The sequence below is a fragment of the Odontesthes bonariensis genome, chromosome 3, assembly GCF_027942865.1.
Source record: "Odontesthes bonariensis isolate fOdoBon6 chromosome 3, fOdoBon6.hap1, whole genome shotgun sequence".
Classification (NCBI taxonomy): Eukaryota; Metazoa; Chordata; class Actinopteri; order Atheriniformes; family Atherinopsidae; genus Odontesthes; species Odontesthes bonariensis.
The window spans coordinates 18,845,083-18,855,991 of NC_134508.1; positions in this window are offsets into that span (position 1 = coordinate 18,845,083).

The following is a 10,909-nucleotide window of genomic DNA, read 5'->3' on the forward strand; positions in this document are numbered from 1 at the left end:
AATTTCCTTTTTAATGGACGTGGTGGAAAGTAAATGACATTCATTCAAATACTTCACCTCAGCACAACTATGAGGTACTTTTACTTTTTTTCCATCTTACTCTACCTTATTTTTTCAGACCACCACATTTAAAAGGGATAACATTGCACTTTATACTTCACTAAATTATTTGACAGCTTTAGTCACCTTCTAAGATTTTAAACAATGGATACTTGATTGCATCACATTGTAAACATTAGATCATCAGCTTTCCAACATATTCGGCTTCTGACGTCTTACAAAAACTAATCATTTTGAGAAAGACAATTCATATGTGTGTGTGAAGTGTAGAATAACCAGAGATGTCATATTTTATACTTCATTAATCTATCATTCTTGTCAAAATATTAGAGTAAATGCATGCCATTTTACAATTAGGGTGGGTTGTGGTGGCAGCAGCTAACGTAGCTTCCGGCTGGTAAGCCAAAGCAGAGGTTAGGAGCAGGTTATAGAATCGGTAAGGCTCACTTTTTCACTCCTTTAGATTGTTTTCATTTTCAAACTGGCTGTGTTTAGCCCCAATCACCATTGACCCATTTTTGTTTGTACACCTCAGCCACCGTTAAAGCCACAAAGAGCTTAGGGTTTCAGGCTGTTTTTTTCCCCTCTCTCATGTACTTATCCAAAGTTTCAAGCTGTGAAAAAATTTGAATAAAAAACTATTTGTGCACATCTGGAGATTTGTAATCGGACGCAGGGAAAACTCACATACTCTAAGCATCACATGGTATATCTGCTAGTTCAAATAAACGAGTATTATTATTACAATACTTTTATACTATAATATTACAATTACTACAATAAATCTTTTTATTACTGCAGTTGGCTGTATTTCTACATGTCTGAAAATACATTTGAAACAGCCTTTTTATAATCCATGCAAATAATTCAAGTAAATAGCACACAATGCATTCATCCAAGTGAACCAACAAGAGGCAAAATATAAACTGAATTAGTAATCAAATGTGTCATTATTAAAGAAACTGTATTTTTTTTAGTTTACCTAAAAGTAGTCTATTCTCTGGTAGAAATGCATTCACTTAAAGAAGTGGACACCAAGAGGGTTTCTGTTTCATGTAAGGACAAACAGTGCCATCCTGTGGTGGCAGAACAAGCTTCAAAAAGACTGTTTCCGGTATGTTATCTCAGTATCAACAGCAATGCTTGTCTCAGAGATGGTTTGCGTAGCCCTCTCCATCGTCTACAGTGTCCATGATTTTGGTTCGTTGAGTTTGTACCGAAGCATACAGATCAGACAAGATGGAGACAGCATCTGTGTTACCATCATCCCTCTCTGCCTCTGCTGGCTCCTCTAAATGCACCACATCTGAGTACTGTATCTGTGGAGAGCTCCGGCCAGACTGCACCCTGGGAGCCTTGAGAGCCAGGTTGGCGTAGCTGTCCTGATTTTTGGTCTAGGATTAGGAATAAATTCAAAATGTGCAGTAAATATACCGTGGGACAGTGGGTTTCTGGATAACATCTCTGGCTTGTCTTAAAGGGATAGTTCGCCTCTTTTGACATGAAGCTGTATGACATCCCATATTAGCAATATCGTTTATGAACATTTTCTTACTCCCTGCTGCGTCCTGTGAGCCGAGTTCCAGCCTCGTTTTGGCGTTGACGAAGGTAGTCCGGCTAGTTTGCTAGGGTCCCGAAAATAAAGCGTCTTACTTCTCAAAACAATATGCGTTCAAAAGAGTAATACATTTGCATCACAAAATTGTCCCTCCAGAAAAAGTCAGACCTCACAATCGCTTGGCGCTATTTCTCTATGCCTTCGTATCACTGCGGGCTTTGTAAACCATGCAGACTGAAGTGCAGACCGAGCACTCCCCTGCTTCCGAGCAGTAAACACCGTAACAGGTGCGGCTATCGCTAGGTAGTTGTACGCATTGATATGAAGGGAGGCAAAAATAGTGCCAAGCGATGTGAGGTCTGACTTTTTCTGGAGGGATGATTTTGTGGGGGATTATTTTCGGGACCCTTGCAAACTAGCCGGACTACCTTCGTCAACGCCAAAACGAGGCTGGAACTCGGCTCACAGGACGCAGCGGGGGTAAGTCAATGTTCATAAATGATATTGCTAATATGGGATGTCATACAGCTTCATGTCAAAAGAGGCGAACTATCCCTTTAAAGGCCTCATTTTCATGGAAACCTGTAAATCTGTAAAGATTACCTGTGAGTCAGGATTGACCCTCGGTGGATTCCTTAAAGATAAAGAACTGAGTGATGAGGGTGGAGGATTTGCCTCTGAATACACACCCACACCTGTGGACAACAACATCCCACTGTAAACTCGTGTAAATGTAAATGTATAAAGGTACGCTCACACACACACACACACACACAACCAAAGTACTTACTTGTCTGTGTGTAGTTTATGTTTCCATAAATAGGATTATCTTCCATATGCCTTGAACTCTGACTTGAATTTGACATAGAAAGATGAAAACAGGCCATGATTTTTAGAGAAGAAGATCACATAAGAAATTATTAGCTTCTCCTTTCTGTTGAATAGTGCAAATGTAGGCCGCATACCTGCGTTTTGCCCTCAGTCGGCACATCCCTTTTCCTTTTACAGCAAAAAGAATAAGTTACTCACAGATAGATTTTCAGTGAATGTCTGAAGGCAAGTAAAAGGAATACCTGAGCAAAATTTTGACACACAGAAAAGAATATTGCAAAATAGTGAGAGGCCCAGCATTATCCAGAGAACCATAGCGATCGCCTGAGTACCCATTGGCAAATTAGAAAAGACGAATCCTGGAGAAACGAGAAAAGAAAAGCAGAGCTACAATTATGACAGATCACTTAAAGTAATTAAATCTTCAGCCTTGTGTATGAGAGTGGAAAAGCTCCAGTGCTCATAGAGAGAATCCAATAGGGTATCAATCATCAATAAGATATCGATCGTTCATCCATCCATCCATCTATCCATCCGTCATGTCCTCAGTGTCCTTAGTATTCCTTAGAAGGGACTGAATACCCAAAAGAACACCTTATCAGACGAAAGGGAGCGAAAAAGGATTCACACAGAAATACCCCACCTGCACAGTCAAGTGACGGTGCTAACCACACACGTCCCACTATCTCCTAACACTCTGTCGGCCTAAGTTCATTTTAGATAAGTGCCATGGTATTCTGCTTAGAATAAATATTATTTTAATAAGGGAAGTGAAAAGACGTCATAATTTTCTATTAGATGTACAGATAAAAGCAAAGTCAAAACTACTTGTTTTTTTTCAGTTCTCAGTTTGATCTGTCATTTTGGGAACATAGTCTGAATAAGTTGGAGACTGAATGAGCCCAAATTAAAGTTTTTAATTAAAGACAGTTTGAGGTGTAAGCTTCTAGTGAGTTAGACAGGTCAGCCTAAACTGGAAAAAATAACAGTGATAAACTAATCTCTGAACAGTCACAGCACCTGTGTCCTTGCACAATTGATTTACGCCAATATTTCTGCTCTGTTGTCGGCGGAGGAAAATGTGGTTTTACAGAGACATTTGCAAGCATGGATGTGCGAGTGCTCTGTACAGCAGGTTTCTGTTGCAGGAATACAAGCTCAGCAAAGCACGTTCGATGCATTTCCTACCTCAAAACCCATTTGCAAAACTTTGTGTGTCTTAGTCTGCTCTGACATTTAGCTGAAGAATTATTAAGCTTGTAAATCAAGTTCGCTCTTTGTTTTGCTGCTTCACTGCGTTTCAATGAAGATTGTCATTGTCAAAAAAGATTGTATAAAATGATTTAATTACGATTTTCAAAAAAGTCATGTGAACTGGCTAAATGAATGGAGTATAAGAGTGCTCATAATGATTGGCAATGATAACCGTGGGGTCTCACACCAGTATGTAAGAGCTATGTCGGTCCACATAATAGGCAGCTGTTCCTCAGTGGAGGCCCAGAAATCAGAATCAAAATCAGAATCAGAATCAGAATCAGAAAATGGGCATCTCACAGGACTTTAGGGACTGTGCAATCATCATACACCTACAACCGTGATTCAAAATCATTACATGCCCACATTTAGCATCGCAGGAAACTCTTGCGCATGTTTGAAAATTGTAAAATTACAAACTTTTCAAGTGTGCAAAACTGTCACAAATGTGATATTGTGCATATATAATATGTCCCAGAAATGCTTATAATGAAGTAGGGATGGGTGGACAGCACTGTTGCACCACGGACTGTCCCGTCTGACTCAATAAAGTCAAACAGCTTTTCACTTCTTGACTTCGCCGTCAGTCAGGGTCGATTAGAGTTAGGCATAATAAGTACATGGCTCGGTTGGATATTGATAAAATGTGGTTAGAGTGAGCGATTTAGACTTTAAGGTCAAATCATTTCTAGATTTAAAGCTACAGTTTGAGCTCCCAGACACGCTATTCTTTAAGTATTTACAGCTAAGAAGCGTTATCACAGCTCTCATTAAAGAAAAACGATTAAGGTTTGAAATATCTGAATTAGAGGAGTTGTTGCTCTCCTCAGAAACCTTAAAAGGAAAAATTAGTATATTTTACAACCTTATGATAAAAGAAAGCCCATCATCATTTGTGTTGGTTAGGAAAATATGGGAGAAGGACATGGGGAAAACATTTGATGATAATGCATGGTTAAATATTTGTAACAACATTCACTTCCCCTTTACAAGTAACAAAATCAAAGAAGGTAATTTCAAATTTATCTACAAAACCTATCTAACCCCTTCAAAAATGCATAAAATATCAAAAGCTATCACAGCTGTTTGCCAAAGATGTAGTAAGGCGGAAGGGACGTTCACGCATATGTTTTGGGATTGTAGCCTCTTAAAAAATTACTGGAGCTCAATCCACTCATTTACTGAACTGTTTTGGATAGACAGTTCGAACTGTCCAGTAGTCTATATCTACTCACGGATACAAAGGCCTTAGTGTTGGATCAGTCGAAAAGAAGATTATTCATTTTGATAACTCATTTTGCAAAGAAATTTATACTTATATTCTGGAAGAATGAAGTACCCCCATCTTTTAAGATGTTTGTGGATCAATTATCCTCTTTCTTGCCCTTAGAGAAAATGACTTTGGAGAAATATGACAAGGGTTATCTTTTTGATGATCTTTGGCGTCCTATAATTTCAGGTTTGACAAACTTGAACAAGTAGAGGGATAAACCTAGACACGATATTGGCATTCCGCTTTTTTCTTTTTCTCTTATGCTGGTTAGTAACTACATGTACATATTGAGGTTGAAAGCAAAGCCCCCTCATCCCACCCCGCCAACATTAACAATTATACGTGTATACTATATATGCATAGGCCCTAACAGACACTTAGGCATTTATGGATATACATATGGAGGTATGACGGGACATGGGGGTGGGTTTTACGAGACATTATTAGACTTTTTTTTTTTAATCCTATTTATTTATTTATGGATATATTTTTCGTTTCAGGAATCAGCCCAAGTTTTATATTTTTAATATATATATATTTTCTTTTTCATGAACATAACTTCTTTTCTCTCTTCTTTTTCATACAATGTTGTGTTTTGGATCATCCCCGAATGGGTGGGGGGTGGGGGGGGTTGTTGGAGGAGTAAAAGGGTGGGGTGGGTGGTTATGGGGGGGGGGGGGTTGTTGGAGGAGTAAGAGGGTGGGGTGGGTGTGAATATGAATGGGGGGGGGGTACGTGGGAAAATAATTCTTTAAAAGGACTTGCAAGCCATATGAAGAAAGACAATTTATGTTTGTATTATTTGAATGTCCTTTGAAAATAAAAAGATATTACAAAAAAAGAGTGAGCGATTTAAAAAAAACTCACATGGTTGAGCTAAGATGAAAGAAAAGACGTGGTAGCAGGTTCAAATCATTTCACCCGAATGCTTCCTTTCACAAAAAAAAAAGGCATTGAAAACCATCCCATAATTAATGCACCTTTATTGTCACGGTACTAAGTTTTGCACATATGAGTAACTTTAATGCACAATTTCTTATGAAACGTGGATGATTATAGAGTTGTTCTTAGATTTAAAGCAACATTTAAACAATTGGGTGCTACTTGTCAAAACATTTTTTTGAATGTGAGAAGAAATGAGAAGAACACGAACTGATCTCCAAAAGAGCTTGTTTTTTTTTCCAGAACTTTTTTTGAAGAAAGCCACATGCTCCTTTAAAAAGATGTTGCACACACTAGAATTTAGCACACTGATGCACAAAGAAGGACAAGTCTATTTTAGTGCTTTATAGCTATCTCTTGTTCACAAGACATTATAATGCATTATAAAGCTGCATTTCATATGATGCGTGTAAATAATCATGCCAACCTACAACAAGATTTCTAAAGTTTGATTTGTGGACAACATAAGCTTTCCATGAATAAATCATACATCCATATCAAAGTGGAACAAAGGTTCCCTGTTTGTATGTTAAACGTTGTTGTGATTATTTAACATTTTTAAAGAGTTTTGTTAAGCTTTATAGGTACATTAGGATATCATGTGTGCTTATAACTGATTACAGACCTGACCTTTATAGAAATGTCACCAGCCGGCAACAATTTGTGTTTCTGTTGTATTGAGAAACATTTCTGAGTGGGAGAGAGACAAAGATAAAACAAACTGACCTTTTAGTGTGATCTTCAGGACGCCTGCTGCTGTATGTGTAACTGCTTCATCAAAACATGCAGTTCAACCGGCCGTGCAAATTTTGTATTTCTCTTTTCCATGTTTAGCGTGCATATGAATATGATCAGCTGATCCTTATTCAACTGGAGACTTATCGACTGACTGATTTAGCTGTTTATTTTTCAAATTAAGGCAAAAATTGTCCTCATATGAAAATCCGTTGGCAAGCACAGAATCTATTTACGAGGTCAGCCGCCACAAAGAACGATCAAATAAATGAGCCCCTAACCTAGTGATTGAAGACCATAGTCTTTTGGCTCTGATTTTCTATCAACTTCTGAGGTAACTTGGAAATGTGCAACAATTTTCGAAAATTGCTCACAGTCTTTTTGCTCAAAAAATTATTGCTGCGTCAAAAAACAAGCCCCAAGATCAGAAAACTGTTAGCATAAAACCAATGAAGGCTGACAGATGTCTTCAGATAGAAATGTTGAGAAATGCAGAACACTAAGATCCATTTCTTATTTCAAAAAGCAGTTAAATCCATTGGTAATCCAAAATTATCGATCCAAAGTTTGTTCTACGATTAAGATTTCGACACCTACTAATGACAATGAAAGGTTCTTTATTTTTCACCGCATACGGCTGATGCAGAGTTTCTTGTTGTGGCAAATCAAGAAGTGGTAAAAATGGTTAGCTAAGCAGCAACAGACTGATAATCAACACACCAAGTACTAAAAGTTCCATTTGTAACTTCTTTGTTTATGTCCCTTTTACAAATCATTTATTAACTATTGCATGTTTGCTGAATGGCTCATCTACAGTCAAAATGTTAAAACTGATTCTCAGATTTGGTGTATACAACAATATCAACTGTGCTGCAGCGCTCTATGTGCATGACCTCCAGTATGTGCACTTATAAAAACCTATTGCATGAAACGTGTCTCGTATTGCCATTGTCCTTTCATAATAAAATAATAAAAAACTTATGAATCTTCAATGAATCTCACTTCCACGTTTTGGCGACATATTTTGATGGCTCATGACATGCAAATGATATTTTTTATCCATCTTCATTCAAGACTTACCATTTGGTTGTGTCTCATTGCAACAGCCTCCCATGGTATGAAGCATTCACCAAGGAAACTTCTCAATTTGTTGGCATAAACAGTATAAACTTTAACTTTGAGTCCGACTAACAAGACTACAGAGCCAGCTGCATATTTGCTCTTGCACTGTATGATGCTACTCACTATCATCTGCTATTTCTTTTTTTTCTTTTGACTAAGAGAGCTGTTACAGGATGTGTGCTTTTGCAGAAAGCCACAACCTTTTTTTAGACTTCACCAACATCAAAACTACAAAGACTCTCTACCATATATAACTATATTAAGAAATACACCAATGAAACAGTCTTATCTAAAGATAGCAGGTGATCTATTGCTGGATTCTATCGTAAAACATTTTACAGAAAAAAAAAACATTAAACAAGTAACAATCCTTAATATAAAGAAAGTCTGTCATTTTTCAGTGATGGGAAAAATCCTTTCAGCCTTCAGAAAATGTTATTAAGATAAGCAGAGCATGCATCATGTGCACTGGGTAAATACTTGTATTAGGTATTTGTAGTAAGCTAAAATAATTTTGTATTACATGACTAAAAAGATTGAAAACTTTTTCATTTTCGGTGTTATGACGCTAAAGAAATGACTCAGCTCATGGATGAGAATGACTCTTGGACTTTTATGAAACATGTAGATCAGCTTCTTATTAAAAGAATGAAAGGAAACTCAGGGAACAAAGTTTTAATCAGGAATGAGTGGGTGGTGATGGTTCGGTTACTATCATGTGAAACTGCATGTGTCAGGTTTGGGTGGTGGATAGGACAAGGATGCGGACTCAGAGATGTAAAAAAGCAAACTGGGTTTATTATTAACTTAGACAGAACAAAAGGCGCAGCTGAGCCGGATGACAAAAAACTTAAACTGTGGAATCAAAACATGAACATGCTCTATGACAAAAATAGAGCAAAAATAAACAACTAAGCATGGCATGGCATGGAAAAAACACTTAACTTTAACAAGTGGCTTCGTGGCATGAGGAGTGAAAATCTGGTAATCAAGGAAAAGATCTGACAAAAGGACAGGGGAGCCTGATAGGGAACTGGGTGATTGTGAATGAGAGCAGCTGGGGACAAAGAACAGGTGACGTGAGTGAAACTAATGAGCTGGTATGTGAGGTGAGGGGAAAAGCAAATGGCAAAACATGAACTCAAGAACCAAAACATAACCTAAAACATGATAAAACATGACTAAAAACATGGGGAAAATCCCATGGGCGTGACAGCGTGTCAGCGTATCAAAAATTCCGAGTTATCATCGAATGCAACACACCCGTGCCGAAGGCGGGTCTAACCTCTTGTAACCCCGCCTCCGGTAGGGGGCGGGTCGCATGTATCCCTTTTCCAACCCAGTTTAGACAAAACCACGCCCCCTTGCTAGTACGGAAGCCGCGTATGCCGACGTGAAGCAGCAGCTACCCATACGCATCATCGCTCGTCTGCCATCGTAACTTTACTGTGTAAAAGCAGTCATTTAGTAATGTTTATTTATTTGAGCGCATATGTCATTCTGATCACAAATGCGAAAAGACGTAGCTCGCCTATGTGCTAGGGCCAGGCTATCGGCTATCGCATATCTTTAGTGTGTAAAGCAGTCAGTTTAGTAATGTTAATTTATTGTCATGACAGTGCTGTTTCGCGTGCTTGACTGGTACTTTCTGTTAAATATTCTAGTGATTATCTCCTATCATACCCGAATATTTCAGTAATGTTAATAAATTGTCATAAGACGCGATTATCTCCCATCATTTTTTTTTACATTCTTGAATTCGTTTTGGGAGGCAATTAAAAGATATTAAAGGCAAGCATTTAAGCATTTAAAAGAAACAGACAATAAGTACAGTATATCACAGAAGTAAGTCCAACGTCGACATTTTTTTAACAAAATTGAATCTGTCTTTTCATGGGACAATCCTTAAGAAATTACACTTTGCTACAATGTAAAGTAGTGACTGTGCAGCTTGTATAACAGTGTAACAGTATAAATTTGCTGTCTCCTCAAAATAATTCAGCACACAGCCATTAATCTTGAAAGGGGCGAATTTTCGATTTAGGAACGACTGATAAGCGCGGCATAAGCATGCGGCGCGTTTCTATTGGGTCAGTCTCTCGCTTCCCGACTAGGCTTCCGTACTGCGGAAGTGGTTTTGTCTAAACTGGGTTGGAAAAGGCAGAGTGGTGTAAAGGCTCTAGCATGTTTGCCGCGTCTGCTAACGCGAGCGGTGTTGATGACGTCACGATTCTGTGCCCGCAGTATATAGTGGCGCAAATCGATGTGCCAGTCGTTGCAATTTTCTCCGTCACAGAGGTGGCGCTGCTACCTGAAGGTTACCGCTACTCTACAACGACGAAAGTGGAGAAGAAAACAATGAAGAGCAGGAATACTGTCATTAATTATACTGCTGCAGTATTCGGATAATTTAAATTTTTTAATACAGTTAAAAGAGATGAATGTCTGAAGCCCCCGGCATCACCACTTCCGACTCTCTGCCCTCTTCTTTGCCTTCACATATCTGTCCCGTAGCTTCTTCCACACATTCTTACAGAACTCTCCCTCTTTCCCCAAAGTTCTGCCAATCTCTGTCCACCAGTTTGGGGAGTTTATGTTGGTCCCTGTGCTGTTTCACTGCAGTTTGTACAGGTGCTGTACAAACGCACCTCCTGACTGAGCCTGGTCTCACATTGGTCCATCCGGTTTGTCATTCTCGGTGCAGCCAAGTTACAAAAATCGAGTGGTGCACGACAACGCGATGCGCCGTCTTTTCAAGGCAAGCACCATGCCTGAAACGTCATTTTGACGTCACGGTCCGCCACCGCCGTGACAGACGCGTAAACTGTAAATCCGGCTTAAAGAGAGAGTGGCGACACTCCCATAGACTTCTATAGAAAGAAAGGAATACTCTTACGGTGCGTTCACACCGGACGCGGTGCGAATATTTGCACCGTGTTAATCGCGCGAGTGTTGCCGCGGGTGTAATTGAATTTACTCGCCTCATTCGCGCGAGTAAAAAACGAGGGGCTATTTGGCACCATTCCCTCCATTTCATTCTCTCATCAACCGTGGCTGACATAAGTACCATCGCGTCCTTGTACCTGTTGTGGCAGTCCGAGATTCGTCGGAAACGCACATGCCGTCGTGTCTGG